Source organism: Pleurodeles waltl, chromosome 4_2, assembly GCF_031143425.1.
Source record: "Pleurodeles waltl isolate 20211129_DDA chromosome 4_2, aPleWal1.hap1.20221129, whole genome shotgun sequence".
In the NCBI taxonomy this organism is placed as follows: domain Eukaryota; kingdom Metazoa; phylum Chordata; class Amphibia; order Caudata; family Salamandridae; genus Pleurodeles; species Pleurodeles waltl.
In genome coordinates, this window is record NC_090443.1 from 1969153 (window position 1) to 1992067 (window position 22915).

General features: G+C 45.3%; 1 protein-coding gene across 7 annotated transcripts in view; it reads right to left on the reverse strand.

The window, feature by feature from the left end:
• The window catches only part of CYP4F22 (cytochrome P450 family 4 subfamily F member 22), a 234995-nt gene that overhangs the window by 182522 nt on the left and 29558 nt on the right, over nt 1–22915 (reverse strand). Inside the window, exon 1 of one of the 7 annotated variants that reach the window (XM_069230350.1) lies at nt 2806–2855. The exons of the other annotated variants lie outside the window; for them this stretch is intronic. The gene's annotated coding sequence lies outside the window, so the exon portion shown is untranslated. Of the gene's footprint in view, nt 1–2805; nt 2856–22915 lie in introns of those variants that run through there. 7 annotated transcript variants of the gene reach the window in all.

Genomic DNA, 22915 nt, shown 5'->3' on the forward strand with positions numbered 1-22915 from the left:
CTCCTACAGCAAAGCTGCAAAGTTTGCAATGTACTGCATTATAACGCACTAACAGAGGGTAGCTTTGTTTGTTATGATGATCTTAGGTCTGAGAGAATTATGTAATTCAGAGATATGATATGTATGAAATGAAAGATCGTGTGTGCTTATTAGGGCTGACTCCTTCAGTTAAAGTGAATAGGCGAGCCCACAGGTCAGTGTTACTATAAACAAGAAGGTCACATAAACTATCTCCGGTGCAGGAGTTTGGCAGTGTAACATGTCTAGGATATGCAAATTTCTTATTAGTGAGCATGGTCTAGTGTAGATTCTGATTACCTGACATAGTTTGTGGTGTCTCTCGCTGTTTCTATGTCTCCCCAGTTGAGTAGTTTGTGTGCAAACTAGCAATACTTTTTTCTGAAGGCCAATATCTTCTTGAACGTGCTAGCTGGGACTGAAACTGCGTGTGCCTTTTTTTAGGAGTTATCTTTGCCACCATTTCATTCTCATTTTTGGATACTAGCTGCCTTATACTTATTTTAATGGAGAGCTGAAATTTGTGGTTGATTCTTTGTATGGGTGTTCTGGTTGTGCTGATTTCAGGGTGAGCTGTCAGGATGCACTGGTGAATAAGGGACTGGCTTATAGTTTTGCCATCTATAAGAACATGTGAGATGTTTCCTACTAAATGTGGAAGATACCTTTGGGGTGGCAGCTTATAATTTGTAAAAACAACTGCAGAGCCCCAAACTTTTTCTTAGGGTCCCTTTGCTGAATGCCAAGGTTGCCAAAACATTTTTCTTTCAGTACTCTACACTTGCTTATTCTTGCAGGTTCTTTCTTCACGCTCTTTTCTGCCTCCATCATTGTTCTCCTATCTCTCTTTGTCCTTTCTTCTCTTTCTGTCTTTCTATCTTCCTTTGGGACGTGGTCTGTTGGTGAAAAATGAGCCTCAGTCTCCTAAAATGAGTGCAGGTGCCCACCACAGAGACATTAAGTGGTGGGTAGGACTGAGTAAGCACACTTTGCACAGGAGACTGGTCTCACCTCTGGAAAGACCAGGCAGCCAAAGCAATCACATCTACATGGAAATATGCTGCATACGGAATAAATAATGTGTCTGGTGGAGTAGGCTGGCAGCAGAGTTAGTTTGTTCAATCCTTGAGTAAAGGAAGCTTTACACTGACAAAAGGCAACATTGTTTTATGTGTAGCTTACAAAAGCGTGAGTCTAAATCAGGAGTTTTTGCATCTGTACTTGTAATGTGCTCAAATGCACTCATTATAGACCTGCTAAATGTGTGTGAGGTCCTAAGAGCTTATGTCCCTTTTTGTGATGTCACTTCCTGTAAAGTCCTTGATTGTGATGCCACTTCCTGTGGTGCCACATGCGATGACAGGCACCATGATGTCACCTGCATACTGCCTAATGTGGTTAGTCCCCCAACTTCTTTTTTAGGACTTGTGCCCTGGATTAGTCCCACGATGGAGTGCTGCAGACCTAACAATGGGAAAATGTAACACGTCACCCGACACTCCGGTTTAAATAACGTTTTTAAAAAACTAATCAGGTTTAAAAAGGTGCTTCACTGTTTTTGGTTTTAAGAGGTAACCATTTCATTCGTGTCACTCCGTACGCGCACTGTCTTCCTTTATTAGTTGTGCTTAAAGGAATAGGCGGAATTTAAACGTCAGCAGCAGCCTACACAACTGCCAAGCATCAAGAGACTCTTTTACAGTTTATAAACTATAAAACAATGTGTATGACACCTGCACGTGCCTCTTCACGTTCAGTAGCTTTCGTGCATACAGATGCATGGCAGAGGACACAGGACTGCACAGATCGCCTCCCCATCTATGTCCTTGGCTTCTTCTAATGGAGAAAATGTTACTTTCCTCGCCACCTGGTCTATCAGACTGCCTTGCTCGCCATTTGCACAACATGGAAAGCAGGACGTAAGTTCCTCAACTTGCCGAACATGATGAGCAGCTGCTGGCCAGGTTTTATGGGACTACAAATACCAGAACGTAAAGAATAAAAAAAATGAGCTGTAGCTGCTCATTACGAATTAACTTGGAAAACTTGGCAGCAGCGGCGGGTGTTTTCTGCTGTTCGCTTGGCATCTCTAATTCAGGGTGTCGCAAGGGCAAAGCCAGAGTCCGAGAAGGGCCGCAGGTGCGACACATAAATGACGCTCATGCCTCAGAATGGGTGCGGGCAATGGACTCCAGTGCCCTTACCGAGAAACAAGTCTACTGAGCGAGTGGGTGGCCCAAAAACATGACAAGATTTGGACCAAGTTCAACTTTCGTCTAAACTGAAACATAGTGGGAGGGTTAGTCTGCACCTACTTAGCCGCGTATTTCCTTCGTGATGGTGATTGTGAAGCAATCGCGCTGTATTTGGCTGTGGATAGGATGCAATTTGTTAAAATATTCATAAGAAATTGTATTATTTTATCACATTCATGGCGCAAGCTGCCCGAGACGGCCATAAACTGGAATGGGGTACCCCCGCAACTCATGATGACCAACTCTTGAGCTCTCACTGACACGACTGATACGAAAGGCTTGCTAGTTTAAGCTTGCGCTTTGAACAGGAACGAAACAGTACAGTGAGCAATAGTTAAGTCACTTTCAGAAATTTGTGAAATGTGATTAATGATTGGTAGTTTTTAAATGCTAAATATTCAGCTACTGTGGTGCAGGAACAGTAGTAAAGCTTATTGATTACAAAATGACCTCTCTAGAACATGGATTTAAAAATAAGCCTGCAGTCGCGCATCCAGGTGTCTAACGCAAACCGTGAGCGCGCCTCGCTTACCTGCCAGAGCCGCAGCAGCCAGTGCGTGGATATGAACCTCACGCCGCTGACACGCTTGTTATGCGGAACAAGCCCAAGTCACATGACCACAATTAGGCACTTGTAAAGACTAGTGAAATCCAACCTTTTACTAGGGCAACACCCTTAGGACGCCGGAAAACGGCAGCTTGTCAGACGTCGATGACTCTGCAGGTAAGACCCGGGGCAAAACTCATGGCGTCTACTTAAGTGAAACAAGGGGTTACGGTTAGTACCTTGGAAAGGTGGCAGAATGTGAACTCTGCATCTGCTAGGCGGCTTGGCTCATGTCCCTCTCGCACCCTCCACAGTGTGAACATGAGCGGTGCAGGGGCGCCTCTGCGGGGCAGTGTTTGTTTGCAGCATGGCTGCCAAGAAGATGCTTTCACATATAAGCGGTGCTGCTGAACACAGCTTTAGAAACACGTTTTTATATTTAGAAATGCAAAGGAGTCAACTGAACTAAAGTAAAACAGCTCTGAACGAGCAGGGAACCAGCCCTAAACCAAATGAGGACGTTAGCTTTTCTTAAAGGTTCATCATTTACTGCTTCCATGCCAGTCACTTCATTTTTATTTTTTATGATTTTTTTAAATCAATTTGCATATTTTGTGTTTAGAGGAGTGCCGTCAAAATAGGTCCTATACCCGGTTTTTAATATCTGGCTTTATTTTTTGCTGCAGTTTTAATATAGCGCAAAATCGACCTAAAGGTATTGGCACTTTACCTAAGCACTAGTTTGGATTACACACGGCCAACGGCCATATCCGTTTTTGGTAGGCATGGGGAGATTAAGGGCCTGATTTAGAGCTTGGCGGAAGAGGTTACAAGCGTGACAGCTATCCTGTCTGCCCTATTACAATTCCATTATAACCTATGGGAATCCTAATAAGGCAGATGGAATATCCATCATGTTTGTGATGGAGTAAACCCTCCGGCAAACTCTAAATTAGGCCCTTAGTGATTTGCCCAGAGTCACAGACTGTTGAGCCGACTAGAGATTCAAACCTGGTTCCCCAGCTCCAAATGTGGCAGCTCTAGCCATTAAGCCACATCCTCTCCCCAATTTAATAGTGGAGCTGTCACTAGACCTTATATGGTCAACATAAAAAGACCTTTCAGGAGCACAACCGAGAGAAGGGTTTTGTCTCCATCCACATGTTTGTTTTTATGAGTACAGTGTTTGATTGGCAAGCCGCTGTATGCCTCCTCTGAAAAAACAAGAGTGCTTGTATTGCATCTTTGCCTTGTGGAGCAACTTATGCTCAATACCACAAAATCGAGCCTTTAGAGACAAGCCCCTGATCACAGACAATTGTCTTGATCTGTTTATCATGAAAAGCTACAACAAAGGCAGTAGGCCTGATGAGTCTATTGTGAAAAGCATTTGTTAAAACCAAAAAGCAATTAAGACTGGATTATTATTACACTTTGCCAAAACATGTAGAGGGGTACAATGTTAAACAGAATCCCACAGACTACCATAGTAAGCAAGAGGACAAACATTGGTTGTAGACAATGTTCTCAGTGATAATCCTTGATAACCCAATATTAAAGGGGTTGTATGTTGTTTTAACCAAGTAGAACTTTGTATACATTTGTACATTTTAGAATTGTATGACTGATGGCTGGGTTGGTTTATGGGGAAGCTTAAGCCTAATGCATCTGCCCTGAATTTGTTATGGTGACAAGCCAAATAATAAAGGCTATAGACCTGAATGGTTCTTTGAGAAAAGATATGTCAGATGCCATATGTGTGATCTGTTTATTATGAAAAGTTACGACAAAGGCAGGCCTGATAATTACATTGAAAACAATTATGTTAAAACATTATTACAATGTATTAATGAATAAAACCCTGGATGTAAAAGGCAGCACATGAGGCACCAGATCAGGACATTTCAGGCTCTAGCTGTACTGCCATATGAGTTTTTTTCTTGCATGTGCACATTTTCTTTAAATGAGTGCACTTCAGTGCCAAGGCTGTTAGACAGGTCCTCCAGATTGCCACTATTTCCTTGTGTAAGTGACCTTGCATTTCTTTCCTTCTTTCTTTTTTAGAGTGTACTGCAGCTCCAAAGGACCGCTCACTTGTTTGTTTTTAACAGATTAGAAAAAATCAAATCTCCTACATTTTAATATTTCTTTTATGTGTTGCTCTCTACCCTACAATCCAAATAATGAAATGTAAGTATTTAAGGATTGTTAAATTCAACAAAAAGAGAAACTAGGAACTTGCCTGGAGGTTTGTGTTCTCATTTGAGTACACAAACTTTCGATGACACAAAGCTTGATGATGTAATCTTCCTACACAGGGGAGAAGCATGACTGAATCATCAGATAACCTTTGGTATACTACAGATCATTACACTGGCATGCAAAAGGGCATTACCTTACATTGCAGAACTTCCTCGGATGATGTAATCTGCAAGTCTTTTCAGATTTAAGGCCTGAGCCCGTGGGACTTTTTCACTCCAAGGCTTAGGGTAACCCAGCGTGGCCGGACTGAAAATCCAACAGAAGCCCTTACAAAAATGTTCATACCAGCCCAGCTCTGTTCCTCCCCTCTGATTCCATCCATCCATCCATCCATCCATCCATCCTCTGTCTCGCTCCCCTCCATTTTCTACATCTTTGGTCTCTCTCGCTGTCTTTCTCTCACTTCTTTCCCTGTTTTCTCTCGCATTGTGCCCGCTGTGTCAGATGCAATAAACTCCAAGGAGGTGTCGAGAATGGCAGAGAAAACAGTGGTGGTCCACGGCCTTCTAAAAGTAGTCTCCAATGGCACCAGCCCTTTCCCCGGAGGAAAGGCCCTAGGATTTTAATGTTCACATCTGCCCTGGGTTAAAGATATGTTTATAAGTGCTCCCCCACCTCCTCCCCATTAAATGTTCTAATTTGGCAGTCTTCACTAGCTCTGCTAAGTACCACGCATCAGGCGTTAGACTAACGCATTTTAATGTGGTGGTCTGCATCACTGCATTAAACTGCATTAGTCATGCATTTTAGTGTGGTGGTCTGCATCACCACATTAAAATGTATTAATCACGCATTTTTAGAACCAGCTTCACTACCTGCACGCAGCATTTATTGCAGCGCAGTGTAGGAGTGCTTAGTGAGGGCTGGGACAGCCGTAGCAGGGCTCGCACAGCCGACTCCTGTGGCAGGGGGTAATAGGATCATGACTGAAATTTGTAAGCCCTGGAGTCCGCCCTCGGAGCCGCAGCCTGCTGATCTGTCATTACAGTCTCCGGACCGGGGACCATGGTGCTTCCAACTCACTGCCACCGCACCCCCGCACTGCCGCCACCACCGGCTGCCAGTGAACCAGAGATTGACAGTGCTGGTCAGTCGTGGCGCGATTATGTAGGTTTTTATGGGCAGAGTCATGGTTTGGTGCCTATTCATGAATACATGGAGAAACCGGAGTTTCAGATAAACAACTTGCTTTCGAGCTGGGTACACAATGAAAAGCACTCACTTTTTTAGGGACAAGCTTATAAGTGCATGGGCTAGCGCATGCTTCTCGCTTGACTCTGTTTTGTACATTAAAGGGCTTGGAGTCCGCCTGTCGCTTATCATTTGTTGGCTTGCATTGCACTCTTCTTTACAGCCTTGTAATTGGTCACTGCAGGCCAAGCATAATTTCTGTTCCTCTTGTGTTTGAGCAGGGATCAAGCACTGATTGATTCAACTCATTGTCTGTACGCTGCTCCTGACGTGACTGAGGAATTATTTTGTTCTTTTTAGCCTCTAGTGCCCTGAAAACAGAAGGTTTGGGACATGCAAAATGCCCAACAGGACAAACAAAATTGGAAAGTTTTATTTTTATAGCTAACTTTCCTTTATTTTGCCAAGTCACCTTATGTCACTTTGCACTCATTTTTTATTTTGTTTTTGCTTGTGGGCACTGTTCTCAAAAGATGACGATTATCTTGTTCTAAATATTGCAAAGCGACATTGTTTCTTTATTATGTGTAATTTCTTAAATAATGCTTTAAAACATAGTCATACAGTACAAACCAAACCACCCACTCAAATCCACCCTCACCCACACCAAACCACCCCATTCCAATCCAACTCACCCCAATCCAATCCAATCCAATCCACCCCAACCCACTCCAATCCTCCCAACCCACCCGATCTAATCAGCCCCACAGCAGTTCACACCACTCCAATCCAAAACAATCTGCCCCACTCCAATCCAAAACAATCGTCCCCTCTCCAATCTGCCCCATTCTAATTCAAAACAATGTGCCACACTCTCATTTACCTCACTACAATCTGCCCCACCACAATAAAAAACAATCTGCCCCACCACAACAAAAAACAATCTGCCCCACCACAACAAAAAACAATCTGCCCCACTACAATAAAAAATAACTTTCCCCACTACAATGCAAAACAGTCTGCCCTACTTCAATCTTCCCCAATCCAAAACAATCTGTCCCACTGCAATCTGCTGAACTCCAATCCAAAACAATCTGCCCCACTCCAGTCCAAAACAATCTGTCCCACTCCAATCCGCCCCCCTCCAATTCAAAACAATCTGCCGCCTCTCCAGTCCAGCCCACTCTTGTCTGGCCCACTCCAAGCCAAAAATACACCCTACTACAATCTAATCTACCCCACTCCATCCCAATTCACCCCACTCCACCCACTTCCATTCAGTCCACCACACTTCCATCCAATCCACCCCACTCCAATCCAATCCCCCCACTCCAATCCACCCTAATACAATCTGCCCCACTCAATTCTCCCCCACTCCAATCCAAAAGTCTGCCCAACTCCAAACCAAAACAATCTGCCCCACACCAACACGCCCTACTCCAATCTGCCCTATCCCAATCCTAAACAAGCCGTCCTACTCCAATCTGCCCACTCCAATCCAAAACAATCTGCCCCACTACAATCCAAAACAACATGCCCCACTCCAACCTTCCCCACCCCTATCTGTCCCACTCCAAATTGTAATCCAATCCCACTCACAACAATTCAATCCAATCAACTCCCTTCCAATATAATCCATCCACACCATCTCAATGCAATCCACCCACTCCAATTCTCGCCTATCCAATTCATCCCCACTCTACTCAATCCAATCCACCCCACTCTACTTAATCCAATCCAATCAATCCACCTCACCTCAAACCAATCCACCCCACTCAAATCCATCTCACCCCAATCCAATCCACTCAAATCCACCCTGACCCACTCCAATCCTCCCAACCCACCTCAATCTAATCTGCCCCACACCAGTTTGCACCACTCCAATCCAAAACAATCTGCCCCACTCCAATCCCAAATAATCTGTCCCACACCAACCCGCCCTACTCCAATCTGCCCTATTCAAATCCTAAACCAACTGTTTTACTCCAATCTGCCCCACTCCAATCCAAAACAACATGCCCCACTCCAATCCAAAACATGCCCAACTCCAATCCAAAACAACATGCCCCACTCCAATCCAAAACAACATGCCCCACTCCAACCTGCCCCACCCCAATCTGTCCTACTCCAACCTGTAATCCAATCCCACCCACAACAATTTAATCCAACCGAATCCACCCCACCCCAATAAACTCCATTCCAATTTAATCCATCCACACTATCTCAATGCAATCCACCCCACTCCAATCCTCCCCTATCCAATTCACCCCCCACTCTACTCAATCCAATTCACCCCACTCTACTCAATCCAATCAATTCACCTCACCTCAAACCAATCCACCCTTACTCCAAACCAACTCACCCCAATCCAATCCACTCCAATCTACCCCAACCGACTCCAATCCTCCCAACCCACCCCAATCTAATCTGCCCCACACCAGTTCGCACCACTCCAAGCCAAAACAATCTGCCCCACTCCAATCCAAAACAATAATCGTCCCCTCTCCAATCTGCCCAATTCTAATTCAAAACAATATGCCCCACTCTCATTTACCTCACTACAATATGCCCCACTACAATCAAAAACAATCTGCCCCACTCCAATGCAAAACAGTCTGCCCTACTTCAATCTTCCCCAATCCAAAGCAGTCTGTCCCACTGCAATCTGCCCCACTGCAATCCAAAACAATCTGCCCCACTGCAATCCAAAACAATCCGCCCACTCAATCCACCTCACTCCAATCTGCCCCACTCCAGTCCAAAACAATCAGTCCCACTCCAATCCGCCCCCCTCCAATTCAAAACAATCTGCCCACCTCCAATCCAGCTCACTCTTGTCTGCCCCATTCCAAGCCAAAACAATACACCCACTACAATGCAATCTACCCCACTCCATCCCTATTCACCCCACTCCAATCTACCCACTCCCATTCAGTCCACACTTCCATCCAATCCATCCCACACAGCCCAATCCACCCCACTCCAATCCAATCCACCCTAATATAATCTGCCCCACTCAAATCTGCCCCACTCAAATCCAGAAGTCTGACTAACTCTAATCCAAAACAATCCGCCCCACTCCAATCCAAAACAATCTGTCCCACACAAACCCGCTCTACTCCAATCTGCCCTATTCCAATCCTAACAAACTGTCCTACTCCAATCTGCCCCACTTTATTCCAAGACAACCTGCCACACTCCAATCTGCCCCACTCCAGTCCAAAACAATCTCTCTCACACCAATCGCCCCCCTCCAATTCAAAACAATCTGCCCCCCTCCTATCCAGCCCACTCTTGTCTGCCCCACTCCAAAACAAAAACAATACACCCCACTACAATCCAATCTACCCCACTCCATCCCCATTCACCCCACTCCAATCTACCCACTCTCATTCAGTCCACCACACTTCCACCCAATCCATCCCACACCAACCCAATCCACCACCTCTACTCCAATCCACCCCAATCCAATCCACCCTAATACAATCTGCCCCACTCAAATCTGCCCCATTCAAATCTAAAAGTCTGACCAACTCTAATCCAAAACAATCTGCCCCACTCCAATCCAAAACAATCTGTCCCTCAACAATCTGTCCCTCACCAACCTGCCCTACTCCAATCTGCCCTATTACAATCCTAAACAAACTGTCCTACTCCAGTCTTCCCCACTCCAATCCAAAACAACATGCCCCACTCCAATCCAAAACAACATGCCCGCTCCAATCCAAAACAACATGCCCGCTCCATTTTGCCCCACCCCAATCTGTCCCACTCCAACCTGTAATCCAATGCCACCCACAACAATTTAATCCAATCAAATCCACCCCTTCCCAGTTCAGTCCACTCCAATTTAATCCATCCACACCATCTCAATGCAATACACCCTACTCAATCCACCCCACTCCAATCCTCCCCAATCCACCCCACTCTACTTAATCCAATTCACCCCACTCTACTCAATCCAATCCACCTCACCTCAAACCAATCCATCCCACTGCAGCCCACCACACCCCCATTCAATCCACCCCACTTCAATCCACCCCTCTCCAATCCAATCCACTTTACCTCACCCCACTCTAATCCAATCCACCACACTCTACTCCAGTCCACCCATTCTATCCCAATCAAATCCACCCCACTCCAGGTCAGTCCATCCACTCAATCCATCCAGCCCACCCCACTATAATCCACCCACTCCAATATGCCTCACTACAATCCAACCCACTCCACTCCAATCCACCCCGCTCCAGTCCAGTCCACCCCACTCCAATCCACTCCAATTAAGCGAATCCAAGCCTCCCCACTTCAGTCCAATACACCCCACTCCAGTCCAATATAATCTACCCCACTCCAATCCACCCCACCCAGTCACTCCAATCCAAACCACCCCACTCAAATCCACCCCAATCCAATCCACCTCACCCCATTTCAATCCACCCCAATTAAATCCACCCTAATACAACCTGCCCCATTCTAGTCTGCCCCACTCCAATCCAAAACAATCTGCCCCACTCCAATGCAAAACAGTCTGCCCTACTTCAATCTTCTCCAATCCAAAGCAGTCTGTCCCACTGCAATCTGCCCCACTCCAATCCAAAACAATCTGCCCCACTGCAATCCAAAACAATCTGCCCCACTGCAATCCAAAACAATCTGCCCACTCAATCCACCTCACTCCAATCTGCCCCACTCCAGTCCAAAACAATCAGTCCCACTCCAATCCACCTCCCTCCAATTCAAAACAATCTGCCCACCTCCAATCCAGCCCACTCTTGTCTGCCCCATTCCAAGCCACAACAATACACCCACTACAATCCAATCTACCCCACTCCATTCCAATTCACCCCACTCCAATCTACCCACTCCCATTCAGTCCACACTTCGATCCAATCCATCCCACACAGCCCAATCCACCCCCCTCCAATCCAATCCACCCTAATACAATCTGCCCCACTCAAATCCAGAAGTCTGACTAACTCTAATCCAAAACAATCCGCCCCACTCCAATCCAAAACAATCTGTCCCACACCAACCCACTCTACTCCAATCTGCCCTATTCCAAGCCTAACAAACTGTCCTACTCTAATCTGCCCCACTTTAATCCAAGACAACCTGTCACACTCCAATCTGCCCCACTCCAGTCCAAAACAATCTATCTCACTCCAATCGCCCCCCTCCAATTCAAAACAATCTGCCCACCTCCAATCCAGCCCACTCTTGTCTGCCCCACTCCAAACCAAAACAATACACCCCACTACAATCCAATCTACCCACTCCATCCCAATTCACCCCACTCCAATCTACCCACTCTCATTCAGTCCGCCACACTTCCATCCAATCCATCCCATACCAACCCAATCCACCCCACTCCGATCCAATCTGCCCCACTCAAATCTGCCCCATTCAAGTCTAAAAGTCTGACCAACTCTAATCCAAAACAATCTGCCCCACTCCAATCCAAAACAATCTCTCCCACACCAACCTGCCCTACTCCACCCCCTCTACTCCAATCCACCCCAATCCAATCCACCCTAATACAATCTGCCCCACTCAAATCTACCCCACCCCAATACAAAAGTCTGACCAACTCTAATCCAAACAATCTGCCCCACTCTCGTCTGCCCCACTCCAGTCCAAAACAATCTGTCCCACTCCAATCCGCCCCCCTCCAATTCAAAACAAACTGCACCCCTCCATTCCAGCCCACTCTTGTCTGCCCCACTCCAAGCCAAAACAATACACCCCACTACAATCCAATCTACGCCACTCCAGCCCAATTCACCCCACTACAATCTACCCACTCCCATTCAGCCCACCACACTTCCATCCAATCCATCCCACAGAACCCACCCCACCCCACTCCGATCCAATCTGCCCCACTCAAATCTGCCCCATTCAAATCTAAAAGTCTGACCAACTCTAATCCAAAACAATCTGCCCCACTCCAATCCAAAACAATCTGTCCCACAGCAACCTGCCCTACTCCAATCTGCCCTATTATAATCCTAAACAAACTGTCCTACTCCAATCTGCCCCACTCCAATCCAAAACAACATGCCCCACTCCAATCCAAAACAACATGCCCCACTCCAATCCAAAACAACATGCCCCACTCCAATTTGCCCCACCCCAATCTGTACCACTCCAACCTGTAATCCAATACTACCCACAACAATTTAATCCAATCAAATCAACCCCATCCCAGTTCAGTCCACTCCAATTTAATCCATCCACACCATACCATCTCAATGCAATACACCCTACTCAATCCACCCCACTCCAACCCACCCCACTCTACTCAATCCAATCCACCTCACTCCATCCCACTGCAGCCCACCACACCCTCATTCAATCCACCCCACCCATTTCAATCCACCCCTGTCCAATCCAATCCACCCCACTTTACCTCACCCCACTCCAATCCACCCCACTCACTCCAATCCACCACACTCTACTCCAATCCACCCATTCTATCCCAATCAAATCCACCCCACTCCAGGTCAGTCCATCCACTCAATCCATCCAGCCCACCCCACTATAATCCACCCACTCCAATATGCCTCACTACAATCCTACCCACTCCAATCCAATCCAATTCACCCGCTCCAGTCCAGTCCACCCCACCCCAGTCCAATCCAATCCAATCCACTCCACCCCACACCACTCCAATTAAGCAAATCCAAGCCTCCCCACTTCAGTCCAATACACCCCACTCCAATCCAATCCACCCCACCCAGTCACTTCAATCCAATCCACCCCAATCCACCTCACCCCATTTCAATCCACCCCAATTAGATCCACCCTAATACAACCTGCCCCATTCTAGTCTGCCACACTCCAATCCAAAACAATCTGCCCCACTCCAACCTACTCAAATTGTAAACAATCTGTCCTACTCCAATGTGCCCCATTCCAATCCAAAACAATCTGCCCCACCCCAATCCAAAATATGCCCCACTCCAACCTGTCCCACTCCAACCTGCAATCCAATCCACCCCACAACAACTTAATCCAATCCAATCCATCCCATACCAGTTCAGTCCACACCACTCCAATCCAATCCATCCACCTCATATCAATGCAATCCACCCTACTCCAATCCTCCCTCCCTTATCCAATACACTCCCACTCCAATCCAAACCACCCAACCCAATCCAATCCAGCCCAGTGCAGCCCACCACACCCCAATTAAATCCACCCACCCCATTTAAATCCACCCCACTCCAATCCACCCCACCCAGGTCAGTCCAACCCACGTCAATCCATCCAGCCCACCCCACTCCAATCCACTCCAATTCATCCCACTAAAATCCAACCTACTCCTCCAATCGGCCCGCTCCAGTCCAATCCACCAAACCGACCCCAGTCCAATCCAATCCACTCCACTCCACTCCACTCCACTCCAGTCCGATTCAGTGAATCCAGTCCTCCCCACTCCAGTCCGATCTAATCAACCCCACCCCACCCCCAAACCAATCCAATCTACCCCAGTCCAATCGAAACCACATAATACAATTTAATCCACCACAATCCAATCCACCTCACTCCAATCCAATCAATGCCGATCCACCCCACTCCATTCAATCCACCCCTCTACTCCAAGTCTGTCCACCTCACTCTATTCCAATCCAACCCATACCACTATTTCAATCCACTCCATCCCACTCCACCTTATTCCACCCCACTCTACTACACTCTGCCACTGAAATCTACTCCCACTACTCAACTCTACAACACACTACTCCCCCACTCCATTCTACAACACTCCAACAAATCCACTCTACAACACTATACACCACTAACTTTTAGCCATACTGAACAGCAGGCACACTGGTGTACAACATGGCAAAACACATTGCCAAAGCCAATGGCTCTGGAATAGGCTAGACCTATTGGCTTTGACAAAACTTGTTGTAGCAGGGTGATGTTTTGAGCTGTTTGTTTTTTTTAAACTGGGCTAAGGCACTATTCTCCGTTGTGAAGCAACTGTTACATGGAGGAAGTATCCGTTTGGAGCATGCGCATAGTTTTTTACCCCCACGCCCCTGTCCCCCCCAGTCACTGGGATACCAAAGGTTATACTAAGGCTGCCTATGCTGCATCTCCCTGTGTGCCGGTGTCAGGGAGACTGAGCAGAGTAGTAAAAATGGACTATAACTTACAAATATTCAATGTGCACAGCTTACGTACAAAACTACCTATAGTTCATGAATCAGTTCAGGGGCGTGGGAGCAATCACTTCAGGCACAGCAGCTGGGAGGAGAATTTATGTTTCACAAGGTTGCGTATTGTAGTTCTGTCCAGCCAATGGCAGATCTCACGGGGTAGTATAGCTAGCCCATCGTAGTTTAGTCAGTCACTTCAACTAGCTGTCTAACAGTTGCCGCCGTGCTTTCAACTTAGAAGTCCTTTGGAGAAAAAAAGTAAGCACTGCAATCGGGTTTTATTCATCAGTAGGTGGTTCGTTGAGAACTGGGAGGTAAGGATCGCGCATGTGGATAAACTCCTGCCTCATTAGGGAGAGTTGAAGTGTTTGTGCAAATCGAAACTGACAACAGCTGTACAAAACAACCACTGGCAAAGCCAGTAGGTCTTGCCTAGGTGAGATTTAGTGGTTTTGCTAATGTTTTTTAGCTATCTTGCAAATGGCTGAAGGTAATGTAAAAAAGCTGTGCGACACAGCCAGTGTTGTCCGCGCTATACCACTTTAAAAAAAATTCAGTTATGCTGCTCTGAAACTAATGCTGTGGTACAATATTGCTAAAAAAAGCATTGACAAAGCCAATAGATCTTGCATAGGCGAGACCTACTGGCTTTGCCAATGCTTGATATGGAATGCCATATGGTAAGTTATAAGTATGTATATAGTGTATACAATGGCTTTCGTTCTTATGGATGGATGGAATGGAGAATGCCCTTGCCAAGGTGTTACTGTGTCCAGATTCAGAAGCATTTTAGGACCATACACAAGCTGTGAAAGTGTGCCATATAAATGCCCTGAATGCAACATAGATTGTAGGTAGACAGAAAACTCAAATAGGTTACAGCTTTTTGTTTTACAGTGATGCTTTAGGTTATGTCTTAATTTGGGTGCAATGATAAAAGTATAAAGCAATCCGGACTGCTTGTTTAGTAGTAAAATACAGCAATAATCAGTGCTGGGTGGATTTCCTAGAGCTTTTCCTCCCTGTGCCACTGCACCTGCTGAACCATTCAAATCGCAGCCCCTAGTGTCTGCAAGGTGACTGCGCTTGTGACTGCTTGTTTAGTGGCAAAATATAGCAATAAACTGTGCATGGTGGGTTTGCAAGAGATTTTGGCCCCTGTGCCTCTGCACCTGCTGCACCATCCAAATAACGGCTTCTAATGCCTGCAAGGTAACTGCGCTTGTGACTGCTTGTTCAGTGGCAACATATAGCAATAATCAGTGGTCGGTGGGTTTCCTAGAGCTTTTGGCCCCTGTGCCAATGCACCATCCAAATCAAAGCCCTAGTGCCTGCAAGTTAACTGCACTTGTGACTGCTTCTGCAGTGGTGGTATATAGCAATAATTGGCGGGTTTCCTAGAGCTTTTGGCCCCTGTGCCACTGCACCTGCTTCACCAGCCAAATCAAGGCCTAGTACCTGCAGGATAACATGGGGAAATTGTTTATATCCGTTAATCATGTATGCGTTCCGAAAACGGAATACATAATTGTTTTGTAGGTAAACAAACACAAAAGCTTTCATAAAAAGTGCCATTAAACTTATTCAACTCTCCAAAACGAGTTGCCACAGATGTCATAAATAAAGATATGCTTTACACATGAAAGTGAAAACCAAGCATTGTTAAACTGTGTTAGACTGTGGCTGGCTCTTTTCTGTGAAAAGATTTTATCCTATGCTTGGCAGTGAATGGGCCATGAGCAGTGCAATTTGCCCAAGATCACCATACGTTAGGCTGACGCTGAGACTGAAATGCGGTTTTGTACTTTGTTCCTAGTAAGGCAGTTTCAAAAATGAAATAGACTTAAAGAAGAATTTGGCAATAAAATGTAAATGTTTGGTTCAGATGAAGAGCAAGATACCTTTTAATATGGGTAGGTCTAAAATAAATTAATAAAAAAAGTGCAGAAACAGGCTCAATGGAGAAAGGCTGAATCCTCTTTCATATGAGGGCTGTCACTTTGAAGTCAGCAGAAAGCAAAACAAAATAACCAGGCTTCCATGAAAACACAGCTTGACATTTGACTGCCCAGCAAAGAACAAGATGTAAAGGCCTGTTGACAGAAAATAGTTCATGTAAGTATTCAGTGAACACGGCTTTCTCATCACATTTTAGATGTTCTTCTGATCTCTACCAAGTAATTCTGCAACTGAGGTCCTAGGACTAATGTTTGGGTCCGAAATTCCATTAAAGCATCTCAACCTCAGTAATGCCCTGTTTCTCCAGGAGGGCATCCAAGCAACTTAACAAAATGTGTATATATTCTTTTCATGTGTTTACCTCTGTTACCAATGTTTTAATTTTACCATTTAATACTAATTTTGCAAAAATCATATTAAGGAAAATCTCTAGACGTTTTGTAAAGATGTTTTTAAAGCCTGCAGTTTTTAATAGCTTTACCTGCCCAATGATTTCAAAATACACAATTTACACTGCTTTTGTTTTCGTAAATTCCTTGACGATAAATGGGCTACCTTCTCCAATGCAGTCTTCACATCTGGTCAAGTCCTGTCACTTTTGCCCAGTCTCGACAGGTATAAGAAGTGTTAGAAGCCCATCTGCTTTAACAGTACATTTTGTAATCTATTGTCACAGGAATTAATAGGAAGGTCACACAAACCTCAGTTGTTTTTAAATCCTCTCATGTTTCTGACAATATTACAGGTCCAATGTGATGTTGAAAGGCACCTATGTACTTGTGTTTTTAAACCCTGATGCTTCTATTTACATCTTACTGCTTGCCCAATGTCCACTGAAATGCTCCTTTTGCCAGTATATTGTGTGTGTGTGTGTGTGAGTGTGAGAGAGAGAGAGAGAGAGAGAGAGAGATCAGGTTCATGTAGTGTTTGACCTGGGCTAGACAAAAGGTTCTGACAGGGTTGTTAGATGCAGGCAAATCACTTCAAATTACAAATACTGACAGTCTAGACCTAGCCTCTGATGAATTCACAGCCAACCAATCATTCACCATCTCGTCAAAGTAGTTTGTCTTACCTCTTGGCCAATCACAGTAAGGAATTTTGGCATGATTATGCTCTCCTTACTGACTTTAGTGAACCAAGTTGCAGCCGGATCCTTCTACATAGTACGATTCCTACATCAAATTTTCCCTTACCTAGATTTCCCTCAAAGCTATAAGCTATCATCAACCTTGTACTCTCCCGTCTAGATTATGTCAATGGTATGTACTTTGCGGCATCACTCCAACTGAATCAGATGCCTCAGAGAATCCAGAACACTGCTGAGATACAATTTCCTAACCTCACTTCCCCTTAGTCTGGCTTACCTTTGGCTAGGTGTATCACCTTCATGGCAACATGCATACCTCTTCATCTCACTTGTAACTTTGGAACCCTCAACTTTCAGCATAAGTTCAGTATCTGCCACCTAACTAGGGCTCTTCAATCTAGTATCTGAACTCCTGACTCCTCCCTTTAACTAGAGGGCATAGTGCATTACATATTTCATTTTCAGGCCTACCAGACCTGCAAGAATATTATTACAAACAAGGCCCTTAGAACACAAACTACTCTCAGCTGTAAAGCAAAAGCTCCAGCCATGAGAGAGCTTAAAATACCACTGAATGATGGGAGAGGTTATGATTTTGACCCCTAGTGGCCATGAAGAGCATGTTGTGCTGAATGTTTTGGTGGTGGTCCCATTGTCCTAGGACCATCACAGGCTGAATTATGGGCACAAATGTGTTGTAAAAGGAATGTCTGCAAAGCATTATGGGGTGGATTTCCAGAGTGCAGTGAATATTGCAGTATTGGCTCTCCCGCTGTGCCGGGAAGAACCGCATGTGTTTTTTTCTATTAAAAAGGTGCCAGTTTGCATATTTTTAAATTCTAAACTTTGGAAGAATTTAAGAACAGAGCTGCACATTTAACCAGTGCTCATGTAAAGCGCTGCAAACTTCCAGTTGAGTTTGCGCTCTATAAATAAATTTAAAAAAATCCCCCACCACCTAGCTGCCTTTGTCGGGTGCAGACACACAAAGAAACAGCGAGATGCCAGAGGAAGAAACAACATACCACCAGCACAAAACAGAGAGGCAAATTAAAAAAGTAGTGCACCAACACTAAGCTATATGGCCGATCGTGCAATAATCCATGTAATCATGTCAGTCTGAAAGATGGTAACAAAACAGCCTCAAGGTGGCACAAACCTAAAGCATTTACCTAAGAAACCTAAGGGATTTTGAAAGGCAAGCCAAGGAACGAATGAAAGTGATGGGCGTATGATAGGTGTGGTGAAAGCCCACAGAAGTAGATTATAGTATGCTTAGAGACAGCGCATGCGCACACCCTAGGCTCGACCTAAAAATTATTTGAATGTGATAACTCGGTCTCATTTCCAAATGCTGTACTATGGAACTCTTTACTCTTTACTGGCCACAATAAGAATAATTTACAGCCATCTCGAAATCTGGAGAGCATTGACAACCTGGCTCTTCTCACACACGTAACTACGAAATAGAGTTTACTGCTAAATAAATGTATAGTGACTGTCCTACACTGCTCATCAACACGTTATTCTTATGTGCAATGGTGCAGCCACACTATGTTGCAAGCAGATCTCCAAACCAGACACATCTCACTCAACAAGTACCATACAGGTCTAACCACAATCAACACTTTTTCAACCATTCACTGAGAAAGGATGCGTAGGAACCCGATAAAAGCAGGAAGGCTTTGCAACCCATTAGTTGCATGACACACTAAATAAGTATTATAATACAACATAGTGCAATACAGTGCATTTATCCTAGCAAAGTTGTAAAATATTAAAGTGGCAAAGTGGAAAATTCATCGCCTACTCTTGAAGGGAGTTGTGGGATAGAAAGACTAGTTCACAGAGCATATGCAAGTCTCACAATAAATATTAAGGTAATGTGCACAGTCAGAAGCGTCATGGCACTATAACACCTTGCATTCATCTCAAGATGTACTGTAACCCTCCTTTCCTCTGCCGGGGGAGGAGCGTGTGCATAAAAGGGATAAAGTTACAATTTGTTTATAAGACCCTAGCCAACCACAAGGTCTTCTCTAATACGCTAACGGCCAGATGTAGGAAACGTTTTGCATGGCGCAAACTGCGAAATTCGCAGTTTGCGCCATGCAAAACGCGCATCGCGATGCACATTCCCATTTTGCAAGTCGGTACCGAATCGCAAAATGGGAATGCGAGTCGCAAATAGGAAGGGGTGTTCCCCTTCCTATTTGCGAGTCGCATCGCTATGCAGAGTTGCTTTGTGATTCGCAGTTAGCGCCCATGTGAAGTGGGTGCTAACCCATTCGCAAAAGGGAAGGGGTCCCCATGGGACCCCTTACCCTTTGTGAATGGCTCTAAAAATATTTTTTCAGAGCAGGCAGTGGTCCTATGGACAACTGCCTACTCTGAAAAAATCAAACCAAATGGTTTCATTTTTCACGAGTGTATTTCAACTCGTTTTCCTTTAAGGAAAACAGGCTGTAATACCAACAAAAAAAACTGCTTTATTGAAAAAGCAGTCACAGACATGGTGGTCTGCTGTCTCCAGCAGGCCACCATCCCTGTGAGTGCAGGGAATCGCAAGGAGGTCGCAAATTGCGACCCACCTCATTAATATTAATGAGGTGGGTCTTTGCGACCCCCTTACAATTCGCAAATGGTGTCAGGGACACCATCCTGCATATGGGATTGCGACTCGCAAATTGCGACTCGCAATCCCATTTCTACCTACATCTGGCTCTAAATGTCTGTACTCTTTGTGAATGACCATGCATTTCATTGTAGCTAAACCCAATTGAGTTCAGGCGCAGTCTGCTAGCTTGCAGGGAGGAGACAAGTGCAGAGGATGTCTCCCCACATTTTGGGAGTGGTGGGCCAAGTGCTTTATGAAGTCAGCATGATGTTGCATATATCTGGAGCACTTGTTTTGTGTTTACAATGCTTAGCAAGGAGTTTCTTTAGGGCAGGATACATTTCACCACTACAGCCAGCTGCACAGAACTTGGTCCTCGGGGAAGAGGGTGTGAAGACAGCGATTTCAGGTACCTAAGCCATCTTCATTGTTTCTCATTTACTCAGGGGGTAGGGGTGTCAGTTCATGGTAAGATGATCCTGGGTGGTGGCTGAGGCTCCAAGTAGGTGATGGGATACCAATTCAAGGTGCCGCAACACCAACCTGGTTTCATGTCTGCAACAGGTCGACAGGGTGAGATTCTTGCTCATGGCGCAGGGGCTAGCACTGGAGGACAAGACCACCAAGAAGTTGTGATGCCATATGCATAAAACGTATGGCAACGTGCCAGCAATGTTTCTTGCTTTTGAGTGTGAATGTGACACTCAAGCAGATTAGCTTTGTCAAAATCAGGTTGAAATGAAGACACAAGTCTCTGCCTGACTTAGGAAGGTAAAGTATCTTCTGGCAATATAGAACACACCTCTGAATATCAGGTTTTGATGATTCGAAGGCAGGTTCTCAGCATTCATGGTAGTCTCTCTCCTTCTTCAGGAGGAGCATTCAACAGAGATCTGTATCTCTTTTCCAAAGGCCAAGGTGTTACCCGCTCAACGACAGAAAAAGATTCTGCCACTGGTCATCACATAACTCTACACCAGGGCAAAGAGCTAAAATAAAATATAAATTAATTTTTTTTTTTTTTTTAAACGTACCTGGACATTGCCGCCACTCTCCGCTGCACTGCAGGCTCCCAGCCTGCTCTGCGTCCAATCATGATGCTGCTCAAAGCAGTGTCATGGTTGGCTGGAGCACTCTGGCTGGGCGCTCCAACGCAGACTGGGAGCCTGGGCTGGCTCTTTCCAACTCAGCAATACAGTGCACAGTGTCATGTTGGAGAGAGCCTTTGTGCGCATGTGTGTTTAGCCAGCTCGAGACAGCCAGCCAAACATACATGCGCATTGAGGGGAGTGCTCTGTGCACTCACCTCACGCTAGTCACCTCCATGGCCCCACCCCCTTTAAAAATAAAATGATAAACGTGGTTTATTATTGTTTTATTTTCAAAGGTTTTGCAGCTCCTGCTGCTGGCGAGGGAAGGGGCGACGCTCCTGCGTCCTAATGGAGGAGCCGCCCCTGAGTGCTCCCTTGGTCAAGCACCAGGTTGACCTTGAGAGCTGTCTTAGTCCGAGCTCAGTGAGCTACTAAAGATCTCTCCTACATGAGCCACTGGGTGTGTAGCAGAAAACAGACACATGTACTTCGCTTCAAAATGAATTCTCCAGGTACAGTCGGATTGAGACACATATTAAACCCTGGCATCAAATTAAAAGCGGCACCTGTCAGTGAATCAGACCCTTAAAAGAGTGGTCTACATGTAAATCAGGGCAATTTTAAACTTGTAAAGACACACTGTGTAATTGTTTAGTAATGCATGAGGTAATGAATGCATTTGTGCTTTCTGCATGCAACGTTTGCAGTAATATCAGAGAAACCAACAGCAAACACTGCGCCACTGAACAAAAACAGATTGTCTATTAACAACCAAAAAATAGACCCACACACTGGCCTCTCTGACCAGCCCGTTACCCACTGCCAGATTGTCCTACACACTAGCTCGACCCTGCAGCCTGGGTACAGCATCCATTTTTGGGACATCCTCATTCCTCAGGATAAACCAGACGACCAGAAAGTGGAGACAAGTAGGGAGACAAAAACACTGAATACCACTAAGCAGTTTGGAACCCCTACGTCTTGGGGAGCAACATACATACATTCTGGACCCAAAATTGGGCCCCCCACTTTTCATGCACCTAAGCACTTTCATGCACACAACATACAATCAGGAAGAATAATCTATTACACTGATTTGCCAGAGAAAATCAATAGTTAATCTTCCCCCTGGGGTTCATGTAACAAGGCGGGTACCACATTACTATAACCAGATGCCTCCAGCCAATAATAGTGTCATGCCAGGACACAGGGGTGATATCTACCAATGAACAAAGGCTACTACTTCAAAGAATAGATTTTACACTACAAAACACTGACAAATGTATGACAACACGAGGATCAGAAAACAAACGCTGTAAATACGCCCACTTAGCCATTAACCTATGTGATAAAATTGGATGTTTTAACATGGAAAGTCGTTTTAAAGAAAAAAATACAAAAATTGAAACATCTATCTTGCTAAATTTATCATAATGAGAAGCTAGGTACCCGTCTGACTCTTTGTGCTCTCTTGTGATTAATGTAGAGTCAGGATGACTACAGAGCTTCGGATCCTGTAACCTGCCTGTAAGGAGGCGGGAACATGAGTCGCTCATCGGGTGACCTTTGCTCTACCACAGATCCTAATCAGATGCCCATGGCACGCAACGGGATATTACACAGAGTTGCTGGGCCTCCCGAGGCTGATGCAATCTTCAGGTCTGGGCCAGAAAGGGTTTGTTAGCTACAATTATCACCCTGAAGCTCTGGGTAAAGGGTGACTTCATAAGTGCTGAGCATCTGCCCCTTAATATTGCAGCTGCACACAAATGTGTTTGAG